Raw genomic sequence first — 17473 nt, forward strand, 5'->3', positions numbered from 1 at the left:
TCCTACGAACAGTGGCAGTTGCCTATAGGTTTTCCCTACATTTGCAATGCGAGGCGGTTGAGGGAACTGAGCTCGAGGAGTCTGAATCCCCCCTTTGATAAACTTTCCCTTCGGGACTGCTGTTCCCTTTACCATACTGTTCTGAACCTCATCCTCCTCCTGTTCTAATTCCCCCGTCTCGACGTTATAGGGACACTCGCGTCTCCAATGTCCCACCTCGTTACACTGATGACACCTCGTTGTCTTTTTCAGTGTCGCGATATCTACCCTAGGTCTCGGTTTTTCCTCCTCATCTCTGCTTTGATTATTCTGTTTCTTTCCTAGGGTTCCTGTTCCCTGTTGCCGCTGTCCACCCTTTCCAGCTGATTGCATCTGCACCAACATCAGCTTTTCCTTAAGTTTCTTTGCTTTCGAATCTATTTCATCGCTACAGTACCTCGCATACCTCAGAATCTCATCTAAAGGTTTGTTTTGCCAACAGATCAAATGCTGTTGAATCATTAAGCTTATGTCTGATCTCAATCCCAGGACAAACTTCGACACAAACTGTCCTATGTCTTTAGGATCCATCACATCCAATCCACTGTACTGTTTGAATGCTTTCAGCAATCTCTCATAGAACTCGTGAACGGTCTCTTTAGGTTCCTGAGTGGTTCGATCTATCTTAACCCAGTCTATGTCCTGCAACGGCACCTTCTCTTTTAACCATGCAATTACCCTCTCGTACTTTTCCATGACTCTCTCTGATGGACCATTCGTCCGGGCATCCCTCTCGGGTTCACAAATGGGCCATTCGACACTAAGTTTGCATGCCGTCCACAAATCTCCGGGTACTACAATGTCAAACAGGGTGTTCAAGTCGACCCACAGCACCTTAGAGATCTTCACGAACCTCTCTACCTGTTTGTACCATTCTACGGGATTCTCCCTTAGCTTTGGGAAGGAATTGGTAAATGCCGCTAGATCCCCCCTACTCCAGGGCACATGCACGTAGTTTCCGTTCGCGATTTCTCGCAAAGGGAAAGCCTCCATTCGCATTAGCTCTCCATCCGGGGACCTCGCAAGTGTACTCCTTCTGACGGTTCCCCTCTTGGACATCTTTCCTCCCATTTATCCAAATCCCTCCACATTCTGATACTCAGGATCAGTTCCTTTATGTGTATTTTCAGCCCAATCGTCCTACGCTCATCTAGATCCTGATCCGTGCAATTTAGCCTATGGTTACCCTGTAAAGCTTTAGTTCGTGATAGGTCTATCATAGACCTGTTTGCCAACTCAGATAATTTTTCATGAACTGACCTCGCTTTCCGAGTAACATCCTTAGACATAAACAGTATTTCATCCTGTTCATACAGATCTATCCTTTCCATTGGCAATGTGCCGTCTATTATTTCCTCCTAATCTGATTTTAAACTCATTACATCGAGCCGTTTTGCTTTTATCTCAGCTCTCAGTACCTCACTCCTAGGTGGTTCGTTTACATCCCTCTCACCCCCACTACGAGCCCTACGTCTAGGCACAGGTGAGTTATGAGGCGTCCTTCTTGCTTCTCTTTGTTCCCACCTCTCTAGGTCCCAAGCTTTCCCATCTTCCCTTGGGGTATGGTGGAACAATGTTCTATTCCCCATCACTGCATTCTGCCTTTTCGGCTCGGTCTCTTTAGAGGCAAGATAGGATCCTCCGTTCTGTTCTAAATCACTGCAACTCCCTTGCTGTCTGGTGTCGCTCAATAAACGATAAGGTCCTTCACGGCCCTCCATGTTCCCGCGATCCCGTCCGTGATCACCGGATGCATGGCGAGACCCTTCGCGATTCCCTATACTCTCGTGAGTCCAATGTCGCACATTTTCGTCCGGGGCATGGTGAGTGCACCTGAAACTATCTCGGTATTCCTGTGTCTTTCGTTCTCCTTCACTAAGGATGAGGCGAGGCACTCCCCCACATCCTGTACTCTTGTCTTCACACATTTGTCTATTGCCACCGATGGTATGGCAAGTATCTCCTTTGCTTCCTTGACTCCCTCCCTCCCACTCCGGGCTGCTTTCGCCAGCTCCGCAGTGAGAGAGGATCCTGTTATCCTGATCTCTCCATTCTGTTTCTGTTTCTATTCTTTTATTCTGAGTCTCTACGGCAGCATCCCATTCTTTCAAATACTCCCTTAATTCCTCAAAGGATTTCGGTTTCGGTCCCCTCAGATCCATCCGTCCTCTTTGACCCCCCTGTTCTATCCAGGGATCCGTTACTGAATCCAATGGGGTACTCCGACTCATTGGTCCTAGCAACTGCCTTTGGGAATTGACCGTATTATTCCTACTCTCCATCTCTGCCCTTTCCCTGTCCCACTGTGCCTGTTCCTCCTGCTGGGCTCCCTCCGGGTTGTAGATTGACACTATAGGACCTATGGTAACAGGTACTTGTAGAGCATCCGGCAGTTGATATGACCTTGCGCACTCCGTTTCTGGCACCTTCTGGACCACGAATCTTCCTACTACTCTCTGTACGGGACTAGATTGAGATACTTCTTCACCTTTCTTGGGTTCCCACTCTGATGTGGGGAGCGGTTTATATTCCCCCCACCTAGCCCCGTCCCCTTGCTGTAGTTCGGGACTTTCGGCTTCTCTGTTGTACGGAGGTGGTCTGTCCATTAATAGCCTCTCTATCAGACCATCATCCGACTCGCTGTCCTCATCTTCTTCTAGAGGCTTCTTTTCTCCCGTAGCCTCTAGCATTGGGTACAATTTGTCTGCTTCTATTTTTTGCACCCTCCACTTTTTAGCTTCATCGTCCCATTTAGCATCCTGCACTGCTCTTACCGATCGTCTCACTCTTTCTTGGCGTCTATTCAAGCTCCTGTCGTGTGCCGCCCTGAACCATGCATTGAGGGCTTCGAACTGTGTTGGCCTCGGTAGAGGTCTCGTTGCGAGCATTACCGCTTTCAGTTGGTTCAATGCTTCTAACCTAAACGTCCCGTATCTCGGGAACGTCAGTTCCTCATTTCCTTCTGTTAGCTTACTCCACTCGGAGATCCATAGTATTGAGTGTAACCCTACATTCACAGCCATATAATAAGCTGGTGTGCCTTCTGGTGGGGCTTCTTCCCCTGCATACAAGTTTCCTCTATCTTTCTTAAAGATCGCCCTTAAACGCTTAAAACACTTCATTTTCAAGAATCTACGATTTTCCTTATTTCTCTTCCTTATTTACTTCCCGATGACAAACCACCAATCCCTGCGCGGCTCTCGCTGACCAGCCTATCCCAGCGCGGTTCTACACCAACCGGCCAATCCCAGCGCGGCTCTACGCTGACCACTCGTCCCCTCTGCAGCAGTTCCCCTCCTTTCTCAGCTCTTCTCGCGGTCTTGCATGCGTCTCATTCATACACCGAAAAATGACTACTTCCGACCAAGCGATCACTTTTCTTGACTGTACGTCCACAGTCTAACTGTAATTGTCACCTCAACTGGCGAGACGTCTTCCTCTCACTTCAGACGCTCGCCTTAACTGATAGGTTACTTACACACAGTAAACGTCCGACCAGCGTCCGTTACTCATACACTCACTCAGACATTCCCCCTATCTCGGTCCTGCGGGCGATCAATGGTACCTCATGACCCCCTTCACAATGGTAGACAATTACTCTGGGTGTTCGATACACCTGAACCACTTAAGCCCTTCTCTGGACTTAAGATTTTATCCGGTTGCGCGCGCTCACAACCTTCCCACAATCACACTACAGGCATTCAACTCCGCTTGACATTACAACACAGGTACAACACAAAACACCGCAATCTGGCAATGCATGACCCTTATACTCACTCTCGACCGATTCTGCTGCTTTTCTCTCTCGCACCGTCAGCACCTTCTTCAGCAGGGATTCTTCTTCTGGTCGTCGATGACTAGGGACCTTGGGGTAATCTAGACCTATCCTAGGTTGCCTTCCTCAAGAAGCCAACCATCTTTCTCTGCTACCAACTGCGGGGAATGAGATTTTGATATCTTTTCTGATCACCTAGATACCTATCTCATTCATCCAATTTTGGATCGATTATTGACTGTCATTGAGTAAAAGGCAAACCCACATAAGTTAAATCAACCCCATAGACTGACGCAACTCTGAAGAACCACTTACGACCGATAAAGTTTAAAAGTTTAATATAAAATCAAAGTTAATTGCATATACAATCCTCTCAAGATAAGATTCAACAAGTATACAGGAACTAAAAGGAACATAAATTCCCTAAATAATCTCAGTCTACAAAAGAAAACGATCAAAACTAATTCCAAAATCAACAAATTGAATAGCATAGACACAAAGTGGATCTGATGCGTCATTTACAGAAAGTGAATAAACAAGTTAAATCTGTCCCTACTCTATGCTAGATGACATCCCTACTCAGCAAGTTCTATACCTAAAAAGGTGTCAGCCGTTTGACTTCCAAAGAAGTTCAAACTCTATTAATCTCTGATGGAAACCTATGTCGAGAAGCAGTACCCTTTCTGCCTACCCATCCGCTCTCTCTAAGGGTCCTCGGCCTACTGCTCTCTCGTTTGCTCTGCTCTGACTCTCTTCAGGCCATCTGCTCTCCGCTAACTTCTCCTCCCCGGGGTGCTGTCCCTAAATACAAAATCCCAGTATGGGTGGAACGCCCCTTTGAGACGCCCACCACGTACACTTTCACGTGATCCCGCTTCTGGGTTTTTCCATAGCTTCATCTCTTCGCGTCGTCTGTTAAGTTGACCTTGCTTCTTAGGCGCCATCTTCGTCATCGTGCTGGTAACCTCATGACATTCCAGTTGACACTTTCAGACCAAAGTCTATCACCTCAACAGAGCTCTATTCATTACCGTTGTGATTGTAACCTCTTTTGGTCCTGAGAACAGACACTTAGAAACAAGACCCCAAATTCCAAGCGTCCCTTATCTCACTTAGGCCATAAACTTCGTCCAGCATTGCCACTTTAAATTTAACAAGACCTTTGACTCTTGGCTCGCACGTACAGATCAAAGCTATCCCCCTATTCCTGTGAGCCCACTAAATTACATGCAGCGGACTACACTCTTGCGAACCCTTGGTCCGTTAGGTTAAAATCACATATGAACACACTATTCTAAAATTCCTACAACTCTTCTACACGGTATGACTTTTAACACACATATATATATAATCGAATTAGCAAATCATTGATTATAATCAAATCCATGTTACATAAAATACAACGTTATACTCTCGTTCTTACACAGTGCTATATAGTCTGCACATTTCTTCAATTTACATTTCGTCTTCTTTCTCCGTTTAATTTTTGCATACATAAATTCTGTTCAGCACGTTCCAATGTTCTTAAGCATTTCCATACATTTCTATATTAGCCCACTATGTATATACAGGCCTTTCTAATTCTAATGCATATTCTAGAGTAAATACAGATACATTTCCTTATTACTTAATGTTGCATATGCTAACTTTATGCTACAAGTGCTAACTTCGCGTTACAACTTCTGACTTTACATTATAAGCCTGTAAATATGGTACGGATATACTTTTCATTCAAATTGCGCTCTCTCAAGCCCCTGCTTAAGAGTACTTTGTGTGCCCAGCAATTTTCAGGCAATAATGCAAACGTCAAGATAACGCTGGAGATTAATGTATCCGAATGTTAACTGATAGCAGTTTTGAATCATCATTAAGCAGCGCAGAGGGGTAAAGTTCCTGCTGCAAAGCACGTGTAACCTGTATTTTACATAGATAGCCCTGTGGATTGTTGTTCTTTTCACAGAGATACTTTTTTTTAATTTCAGTTAATAATTTACAATCATTCAGTATAGCATATGAGCTATGAAGTGGCATCATAACGCTGCATGCAAACTCCATGGCATAGGTTTAGAACCTTATTTTTTCCAGTCTTTTTTATTATCCTAGGGGATCTGAAAATAGTTTGGGAATAATTTCTTATTAGTAAAGCCAAGGCCAACCTCTGTGTTATGTTTTAAATCCTGACATCCTGAGAGTGTACCTCTGTAGACCAAGATCTTTAAAGATATGCCTACAGTGTGGCAGACATGTGACTTCTACACCTCCTAGTCCTCGTTGTCTTACATACCTTTTCCTATGCATTGATTTATACACTTGCATGGTTCATTGTTTTTCTATAATGTGTGTGTGATCTTAAGGGAGCTGACACCCTCAGTTGGCATGAGAATCACTACAAAAGAAATGAAATACATGCGAGAGAGGGGCTATGGAGAGATGAGGGACACCCTTCGATGGTGGCAGTGAGGGAATAAGTGGAGAGATTATTGAGGGGCGCCTTGGTACTTATTGTTATTTGGTTAAAGCGTGTGGCATTAAGGACCTAATCTATAGGTTTGTTGGTGTGCTCGTGACTTGTTGGCCTACCTTATAAAATACTCCTTACATCAGAGTGTATGATTGTTGATGTAGATTGTATCAGGAAATCGTAGGGTTACTTCATTCCAAAGTGCATCCATTTCACACATGTGTAAGAATTATTGATGTATTTTTTGTGTGGTTTTTAAGTAATGTGTCTGTTCAGCTGAGCTTTGTTTGGGCTGCAACAAGCAGCCACTTTCCAATTTAGTTCTTTGCTTGTAGAACGCTTGCATCGAAGCGAGAGAAAGGAGAAAGAGGGAGAGAGAGAGCACGAAAGTTGTATGTGCGTCTGTGTGTGTGTGGGTGCGTGTGTGGGTGTTTCTCTTTGTGTAAAAGTAGCATAATTTTGTTGCTTTTGGAGAGCACTGTGTTCCCATACTGCCACCTGTATATTGTGTTGTTGCATTTGTAATTAATTGTGAATTGAAGTCGTTTCATGGTAGAAAGGATCACACCTGTACACTGCACTGCAGCCTGCACATCTCACTGGTTGTGTCTCCTTTCTGTTCAGAACAGTAGCGGCTGGCAGGGAACGGCGGTGGAGAGGGGTGACGTAGGGGGCAGAGAAAATAAAAAAATACAAAATTACCACTTACCTTTTCACCGATTGCGGCTTTTCCTCTGTCTTGTTCAGATTCCTCCTTACTGCAGTCCCAGCAGCAGGAAGCACCCGGCTTCTGGGCTCCCCTGAGCCAATCACAATGCTGCAGAGCAGCGTTGTGATTGGTCTGAGCGCCATGGTTCGTGGTTCAGACAGGCACATGGAAGCTTAGCATGTTCCTGACCAGGCTGTGTAATGCAAGAGGGCCGGCCAAACAGTCATGTGCAGTTAGAGAGTGTGCAAACCACTCCACCCCCTGTGCCATCAGCCCTGCCCCGCCCTAACCCAGCCCCACAGCCACAACAAATAAAATAATAACAATGTTATTATCATTTTATTTTTGCTGCTCTGCTTTGAGGTTAGTGGGGCGACACTCCCCCGACTTGGGGAGGACCCACCCCTGCAAAGGACAACGCCTTTTATTATTGTTTTCGTTTAATAACATAAATAAAAGGCATTGTCATTTACAATGCAATAGCTTAAACTCACCTAGTATTCTAAGAGACTTGTTTAGGGTGAGTCTTTGAGCAATAATTGATGTATCTTGACTGTGTTATTAATATATTCATATGCAGTTAACACAGGCTTCTTGTCTGTGTGTTTGCTTGACATAAGTCATTTGTTAAGATATGTCGAAGTTGGTGCATCTGAGTTCTTGTTGATCTTGTCCTCTGTTCCTTGGCGTTGCTGAATCTGGACCCTTACCTGTGACTTTTACTGACTATATTAGGCTGCCTACCACTGTACAATGGGACACCACATTGAGTATTCTTACTTCCACTTCACATTCGACCATGCATTGTTGATGTTCCCACTTTGCAGCTGCCTTCCCCGAAGATGGAAAGTAGTTGTTCAGTCCAGTACAAAAGGTACCTTTGTGCAGCGTGTAGAGCCTCTTCAGCTTCACTGAACACAGGCAGAGTCTGAACAGCATCCGCCTCTTTTCTTCTCCTGTCAGATTGACATTTGGCAGGTCAGGAGTTATCATTGGGTCCTAAATGGCAACACTCGAACCTACTTTATCTCTGCGAATCTTGAAAACAATGTTCTTTAGAGCACTCTGATTCATCCGGTGCAGACTCGCCAACCGTAGCCTTAATGGAAGCTAGAGTGAGCGCCCACCATGACAGGGAAGCAGCTCATCTAAATATTTTTTTCGAGTAGTTTGCTTATGGGCCAGCTTTGTATGCTTTTGCAATGTGGAAAAGCAGGGGGTAAGCATGTTTTCATTGTCGCACAGTTGTCATATGGTTGTTCTTCATCTGTAATAATATGGTCAATCCTTAGATAACACACCTCTTGAGTAATTATCAGTGGTTCAGAATGATTCAACATATCAAACCGTCCCTTTTTGCTAAAAAGGTAAACAGTGTCAATTAAGGACATCTTTGATGTGCCTTAAAATCAAAGGGGCAGATTTAAAAGCCCCTTGCGTCACTTTTGCGCCGCTGTTGCGTCTCTTTTGTGGCACAGCGGTGGCATAAAAGTTGCGGCCCATTTACAACGTGACGCATTTAGAGAGATGCTTCACGTTGGAAAGCCCCGCGTCACATTATACCTGCAGCTGGTGTGCTGGTGGCCTGTACTACCCATCCGGCTAGGCTTTCACACTGGTAAGCCACGCTGCAATTGATTATTTGACCATATCTGACCATATTACACCCAGACATAAAGAAAATACAAACCGGGAAATATGCGATCAGGAAGGGAAAGGACTGCAGGCACAACAACTAAGCGCACAAAAAAATGCAGCAATCAACAGTGTCAAAAAAGCTAAAAACCAACACAGCAGGATTGACCCAATCTCTTATCTCCCCTATAGAAAGGATGTTTGAGAAATCCGGTAAAATAGCGGAGAAATTTCAATTGATGAAGGACCCATCCGGAGCTTTGTTCTCAATGAAATTGGAATCAGACAAGGACAAACTACAGACCCCCATGAAACCTACTAGTAGAGAAATACATAACACCACACAACACAGCAAGCAATTTGTACAAATCGAACATAATTTTGAGGAATACCAAATTACAGATTTAGATATATTGACTGGAGAGCAACTGCAAGGGACAATGCAGCACGAAACTCCAAAAGAATTGAAAAATTGCAATATAACTCTTGAGACAGAGCTAAAGGCTAAGGATGTTCACTCTCCCCTAAATAAACCTCACTCACAATCTCCGGAAATTGACCAAAAACAACACGGAGATTGGAGGGAACAAGCGCTATCAAGTTTCCCTATTGAAGTCAATGTTGAAATTAATAAAAGGTTGTGTTCAGCCCCTGATGAAACTGAAAAACAACTAAATCATCATAGGGATGAACACGTTAATGTCAACACTAAAGATATGGTCAATGGAACAACAAATGAAATCAAGCCATTTGTGGAAGACGGGGAAGGAAATCAAGAAAGTAATGATTTAGCTACACATATTATTGAAAAATATATGGTGGACCACAAAAACATCCGGGATGCTAAACATGCTAAGTGTGAGGTGGCTCAAAATACAGAATTGGGAACAAAACAGCAAGAAGCAGGGATATCCTGAGATATTTATTCTCAAACTTCGACCCTCACGCTAGAAGCTCTTCAATACCAATCAAATAAAATGGACTTCCAAATCGACCTCCTAAAAATGATGGCAAATACTATAGTGGGAACTGATAACAATCTTGCCCAACTTAATGAACTGATAATTAGAGCACAGATAGAAAATGAAAAATCAACCACGGAATCTATTTACGTACCTATTATTGATAAATTAGCAGTACTTCCGGCAGTTATAACGAGCATAATAGAAGATACTAAAAGAGACATCCAAAACAGTAAGGAGAAAGCTAATGCGGATAACTCTATTAGTAAGGAAAAGAATAAAAACGAGACTAGGAATGGGTTCGAACGCTCTAAGGGCATAGAAACAAAACAGTTAACGAAACATTTTGGTGAAATAGTAAATCTCTCAGCCCTGCAAGTATCGAATCAACCTGGAAACGAAATTATAATTCAAGAATTTCAAGAGGATCAGATCTACAATGATTACGACTCAGATGGTTTTACTACGATGTCAAAACGTCAAAAGAAAAAACTCAGCAAAGCAAGAAAAAATGAAAAATCGAAACTAGGTGTCACAATAAAGACAGATGATGATCGGATACCAACAACTACAGATGCTACGAGGAAGGGCAAAAATGACTACTTTCCAATTTTTGGACAAAAACCCACAACTGGACCAAGTCCAACAAACTGCCCTAAAGTAAATGAAACACAACTTTCAATAAGGAACGATAATACAGTAGTAGAAGGGCAAATGGCCAATAGGACCCTAGATAACCCGCCACAGGTAGCCAAACAGGATGCAAACCAAGAGGAAGAAGAAAGAGTCCCAAGTAATTCTAACTCTACCACAACGAATGAAAGTAGCTCTACCAAATCAACCCAAATAACTAATCCTCACCAAAAACACAGTACTAATGAAATAATTAAAAAAGACTGGGCGCTACCATCGAGGAAGGTGGGGAATGGCCTACAAAAACGCCAGAATGGGACCACCTGCTGATTAAAAGTAGGGAAGGGGTAAAAACAATTAGCTACAAACCTATGCAAAGCGAGAACAGTGAGGTCCCCAATTACCAAATTTTGAAGTTCAGTGGAAAACTTATATTTACACCAGAATCTCAGTCTAGAGGCAGGCACGACATACTAAACTGTGGGAACTTACTTAGATTATTCAAATCAATCCCAGCACTGACTAATATTGTAAGCGAGGACATTGTCTCTATTGAGTTTATGGAGGGGAAACACAGCATTCAGATTCCAACGCTATTAACACTAATATCACCAACAGTAGCTGATCAGATCATGAACGAGCAAACAACGTTCAAAACCTGGGGTATAGTAATAACCAAACAAATCCCAGAGGTATACCCTACTCCTTTTATTGGGGATGAAACAAAAGTAAAACATGAAAAAGCAGATACACAGATCGTTTCAGTACTAAAAAATGCACTGGGTAGATCCCGTATGAAAAATGTATGTACCCCGCCGCAAAGCCTTGTAGAAAGAAATGTAGAAATAAATGAAAAATTGATAAATATGGCACTACATAATAACTATAAACCATGAGATAACAGTCTAAAGCAAGCAGCAGTTAAAAGCAATGAGACGGAAATAATAACAATGTGTTCATGGAACATTAATGGATTGAGAGGTAAGATCCATAACGCACACATAGATTCTATAGCAAGACCATGCCAGATTATATTACTACAAGAAACATGGGAAACCAATCCATTTCTGTTACACGGATACGCAGGCTACTATGTAAACGTAAAAAAAAGAGCAAAGGTTCGGACGAGCAAGTGGGGGCCAGGCAATATTAATTTCAAACACCATTCAGGCACACCAGGAGCAAGTGGAAGTAGATACTATGAACATCCTAATAGTTAAACTGAACTATAAAATAAATAACCGAAAATGTAAATCTTTATATTTGATTAATGTATATATATTGCCTAACCATTTGAGTAGGGAGACAACCTGTGGAACATTGAACAATGTCCTAATTAATAAAATGTTGGAGGATCCATTAGCAGACTTTTAATCTTAATCTAATGTCTGCCCACACAAGAGATGATATAACGCAATCGCAAACCCACCAATGGTTAATTCCCCAGCAGGACTTAGGGAAAGAGTTTAATTCCACTACGAACAGAATGGGTAAAAAATGTGTTAAGGACAGGGAATCGATGGAACTTCGAATTCTTAACGGCTGAATAAAAACGGATGTGCCTCCAGCATACAGTCTTTTTGGGTATAACTCAAAGTCCAGGATTGATTACACCATGACCTCACTATATACGTTTCATAGCATTACCTCGTATCAATTAAAGAAAGTAACTGAAAGTGATCACGCCCAGCAGATAATTATAATGAACATCGGAACGAATACAAACAAAGCTTACCAGATTGTTGAGGGGTGCATTGGAACAACTAACTATAAACAACTGTTCTGGAATGTTGGAAATAAAGAAGAAACGAAGGAACAGGTGGAAAGTCTTGTGGAAGCATGCTTTAAAGACACAACACCGGAAACAGTGATAGAGCAATGGGAAAACTTCACTGGGATGTTGATCAAAACGCAAAATCCAACTCAAACAAAAAAGGACCCAAAATGGAAAAGAAGCAAACAGGGATAAGGAAAACTATATAAACCTCCCATACACAATAATGAAAATGAAAAAAGACCGAAATAGGATTATTAGGTTAACGAAGAAATCTGGGGTAAAAGTAGAAAACCTGGGCAACTTGAAGCTACTAAATCAAAATATGAAGAAACTAATACGAGCGAGAAAAACCAAGCAAAACAGGCAACTTGGGCAAAAGTATTTCACGCCAGCAAGCAAAAGAATACATGAGAATTCTGGAAAATCGTCAAAGGACTTGCTAGACCAAATAAGCATGTGGTCTCATCACCATTAACCGAGCAGGAATGGGAGACTTTCTGAGGAAACATCTAAACCAGGATTTCATGGTTAGCGGAAAAGCAACACAGGTGCAAAAATGACACTGACATGGAAATTTCGCTTCATGACAACTATACGGATACACCAATACAAATAGAAAAAAAATAGATAATTAAATTATTAAAAAAACAAAAGAACTGTGCTCCCCGACCAAATGGGATACCATTTGCACTCTATAAAGAAAATCCAGAACTATGGTCGACCCGCTTAGAGAAACTATATGGAGAAGTTATTCTAAAAGGTGCCATACCCAAGTCATGGCGAGGATCCTTAATAACCCCAATCTTCAAAAATAGAAATTGGGCGCTCGCAGAAAACTACAGGCCGATTACTTCGCAAGACACGGATGCCAAGTTGTTTGCCAGAATTTTGTTGACTAATTTATCCGAATGGGTCAGGGAAAACAAGTAACTGCCTTTAAACCAAACAGGCTTTATACAAGGCTTGGGGACAACTACAAACATACTGGTTCTAGCTTTACTTATGGATAAGTCAAACAGATTGAAGCAACCCTTGTACCTATGTTTTATAGACTTTAAAACTGCATCTGACTGTGTCAAAAGAAATCTACTATGGAAAAAACTAGAGAAAATGAACATTCCAGCTGCCCTACTAAAGCTGATTCGTCTCTTATATACGAAGACATGGGTGAGTGTGAGGATGGGGGATGGACAAACGATATCTAAGGAGATTCCAGCAAATGAAGGCCTAAAACAAGGCTGTGTTTTAGCCCCCCTCCTCTTTATTCTGTTTCTTGCAGACCTAACTGGAATACTGCATGATGAAAAGGCTCACCACCGAAATTAGCTGATAAGCGTCTCATTAACTTGCTGTATGCGGACGATGTCATACTATTGAGCCACACGAAAGTGGGACTACAGCGCCTAATTAGTCGGACTCACATGTACGCAAAGGACAATGGGATGGTGATAAACAAGACAAAACTAAGATCATGGTAGTTACCAAAAATAACAAGATAAGATACAAAAGTAAATGGTTCATGGACAAGACCCACTTAGAACAAGTAGAGGTATATAAATATTTGGGTGTGTTATTTGATGAGAAGGGTAAATACCAGCTCCAAAAAAAGGACATTCAAAGGAAGATGAATGCATTAACTGCAGCTTTCAGAATTGTACAGAAGTCACTTTCCAGCCTAACCTATGGTCCTCTCCTGAGTATTATAGGAGCAAGACTCCTACCAACTATCACATATGGTAGTGAAGCGGCAATGGGTAAGGATACTGAAACTCTGAACAAAGCCATAACCAGAGCATATCGGGCCCTATTTCATCTCCCAGCGAATGCGTCTCCTGCCCAAATAAGGTTGGAATTCGGATTAACCAATCAACTTTATGCAAGGCAAGGACACTTCATAAAAGTATGGAATCGAATAAAAAATGACCACGAAAACGAGATATCGCAGCTAATATGGAGAGAAATAAATAATAACAAAAGCTCTACTGCATGGCTCTATCTTATGGAAGCAATAAGGGAGTTTGCAGTTACGTCTATTTGGGAAAATAATTTAACCAAGGCTTCGTTTAAGAAAATAATTAATAAAACTGCAAACAAACTATCAATTTTAAAAGATAAAGTTGTCCTTACAAAGAGAAAACATGCCTGGACAATAATAAATGGCTATAAAAAAAGGAAATTCAACAATATCTGGAAACACCCTGGACGGAAAAAAACAAACAGGTGCTCCTTAAAGCAAGATTTGGAATAATGCCAGGCCTGTCTCATCTTCCACTGTGGGAGAGAGTGGAAACCCAAACGCTATGCAGACTGTGTAATAACGGTGAGGAGAATATTCTCCATCTATTGTGTATTTGCCCAAAACTCTTGCAGGAGAGAAGAACACTGCTTAAGCTTCCATTTAACCTCATGCGCGCTAGCGGAATTCCGCTCCTGCGCTGAGATTTTTAAAAACGCACTTTACGTGACGAGCTGGGCTCGTCATCAGCGTGCGAGGAGGCTACGCCATGACGAGCCCAGCTCGTCATCAGCGTGAAAGGGGTTAAGCTACGAGGCATAAGGACATGCAGGCAGGCCCTGATTAGGTGCCTGCACTCGAATGATATATTCTTGAATGCTACTTTTGTAAGGTTCTTATTGACAGTCAAAAGGAAATTAGGAGTATAATTATTTTAACCCCTTGTATGCTGATGACGAACCCCAGCCGTCATACACTACGGTGCTCGTGTGCTGATGACGGCTGGGGTTCGTCATGGCCCGCCCCTGTTCATTTGTTTACCGCACAGCGGCGGAAACGGGCCAGCAGCGAAGGGGTTAAATATGTAACTGACTACGAAACCGATGCATTGGTATTTTAAATGTTTTATACTTGAATATAGCTTTTACTGCTTTCTTTTTTAGATGTGTAATATTGTAAGATTTTAAATAATCAACACAATAAACTACTTTGTACTTTGATTCAGTAACCAGACTGGAACTGTACAGGAACAAATCTGTACATAAATTAAGAAAAATTATATGTACTTTAAATTGACCCAGCCATTCCAAGTAATGCCTGCAACAGCACACACAAAAATCAGGTAGATCTGTCAGTCTCTGGCTGCTTTATGGTCCTCTTGAGAGATGAGTGGTTTGTAGAGAAGGGGGAAGGGAGGGGTGGGGGCCAGTATTTAGGTCTCTCCTAGACAGGGCATGTGCTTTCTCTTCGAGACCTTTTGTATTCTAATAGTGAACTCAGAGGCCACCTATTGCTTATCATTGGTTGGCTTCATTGTCATTTCCTTGCTTCCTAGTGATCAGCTGGCTGCTGTAGGCTTCCTTACAATTTGTGTTTTGGTCCGTCCTCATGAACATGGATGCATGCTTATGTCCTTCCAAAGCTAATTTTTTATGTGTTCCTTTTTCTCTGTCTTTAAGCACTCTAAGAGAGTGTGCCTTTTGAGCTGTCTTCCTCGCTAACTTGCCCTTCCCCTGCGTTCCTCCCTGCTGCAGATCCTGCGGTTGTCCTCAGCCCTCCCTCGCACCTAATATTGTCATCAGAGCCCCTCCCTCTGATTTCCGTGTGCTTGCTCCCAGTCTTTCCCTTCCACCCTCTGTTGTCGGTGTCATCCCTGCCCTCCATCTCTTAGCATCACCTCCTGCCCCCTTCTACCCTCCATTTGTATTGCCTCCTGCCCCCCTCTCCATGTTACCTCGTATCCCCGTCTGTGTTCCATCCCACATAAAAAGCACTACGACACTGCGAGGGCACTCCCCCTCTTAGCACTTTTTTCACACACCCTCCCTTGTCTTTGTTGTCCCCACATTTTCCTCTCTCCCTCTCTGTTGCCTTTCACCTGTCCACCCCAACAACAATAGAAAATGCTATGATGTGGCCAGTGCTGACTACATAATAGTGTTTTTGTTTTACTTTCAGCCTTGCTACACAGCAGGGAGCCCTACTGTCCAACATGGCTAAAAATCGCCAACAAAGCCAATAGCCCTCTCGTAGGCGAGACTTATTGGTTTTGTCAAGGTCAGTTTCAGTTTAGTGGGCATATAATGTGCAATTTGTCCTCAACACGTTTACCCTAAATTTCCACCCTTTGCCCCTCTTTTCCACAACAAAAATACTTTACAAGTGGTTGGTGTTCACTGCGTAGCATTTATTACTTGTCAAATAACACCATCTTTATTTGTTGATGAACCGTCAACATTTGACCAACTTTTTATTAAACCAAACCAACACACATTACTGAACTTTATGTTTCGCAGTGTACATTTGTGCCACAGGTTACTATGTTGTAACAGCAGGACACAACCCAACCCCTCACCACTACTTACATTTGAGGTAACTATCCGTCGTCTACCCCTTAGACGCGGCCATCAGAGCACTGCTTAGCACCTTACTGGCACAACCGCTCTCCCCATCTTGCTTCCTCCAAGCACCGGCTACTAGGTAGGGCCAGAGAGTCCAGGACCACCAGCAGGACAGCCCCCTCTCCTGCCAGCCCAGAGCCCAATGACTGCCTCCCTGTTGCAGGGTAGACAGTTTCCACCAAAAGAAGTCCCTAACCTTTTTCTCTTGCCTGGGACCCCGCCACAGGACGAGGAGCCAACTGGCGCTCTCGCCCCCCCCAACAGCTGCTTCACCTTCCAGATGTAATGCTATGGCCCTGCTTTATCTTCCAGAGGTAACGCTATGGCCCCCAATATGGTTTGGATGAACAATTGCAATCAATCAATCAATCAATCAATCAAAACATTTATAGAGCGCGCTACTCACCTGTGAGGGTCTCAAGGTGCTGAAAGGGAGGGTGGGGTGCTACTACTGCTCGAACAGCCAGGTCTTGAGGTGTTTCCTGAAGGAGAGATGGTCATGGGTCAATCGGAGGTGTGCGGGGAGGGAGTTCCATGTTATGGCCGCCAGGTAGGAGAACGATCTTCCTCCGGCGGTGGTTCTGCGAATCTGTGGGATGGTGACGAGGGCGAGGCTGGCGGAGCGGAGCTGGCGGGTGGGAGTGTAGAACGAGAGGCGGCTGTTGAGGTATTCGGGGCCCATGTCATGGAGTGCTTTGTGTGCGTGGTGAGGAGCCTGAATGTGATCCTCTTGTTGACAGGGAGCCAGTGCAGGTTTCTCAGGTGGGAGGAAATGTGGCTGTGGCGAGGGATGTCGCGGATGAGTCGTGCAGAGGCGTTCTGTATGCGTTGTAGTAGTTTCTGAAGTTTGGCGGTGGTTCCTGCGTATAGGGCGTTTCCGTAGTCCAGTCGGCTGGTGACGAGGGCCTGGGTGACCGTCTTTCTGGTTTTGGTGGGGATCCACCGGAAGATCTTTCGGAGCATGTGCAGGGTTTGAAGCATGATGACGAGTCGGCATTGACTTGCTTGGTCATCGTGAGGGAGGAGTCCAGGATGAATCCCACGTTGCGTGCGTGGTCCGAGGGTGCCGGCGCGGAGCCCAGTGCTGAGGGCCACCAGGAGTCGTCCCAGGCAGAAGGGGGTTGTC

Source organism: Lissotriton vulgaris, chromosome 3_1, assembly GCF_964263255.1.
Source record: "Lissotriton vulgaris chromosome 3_1, aLisVul1.2, whole genome shotgun sequence".
NCBI lineage: Eukaryota > Metazoa > Chordata > Amphibia > Caudata > Salamandridae > Lissotriton > Lissotriton vulgaris.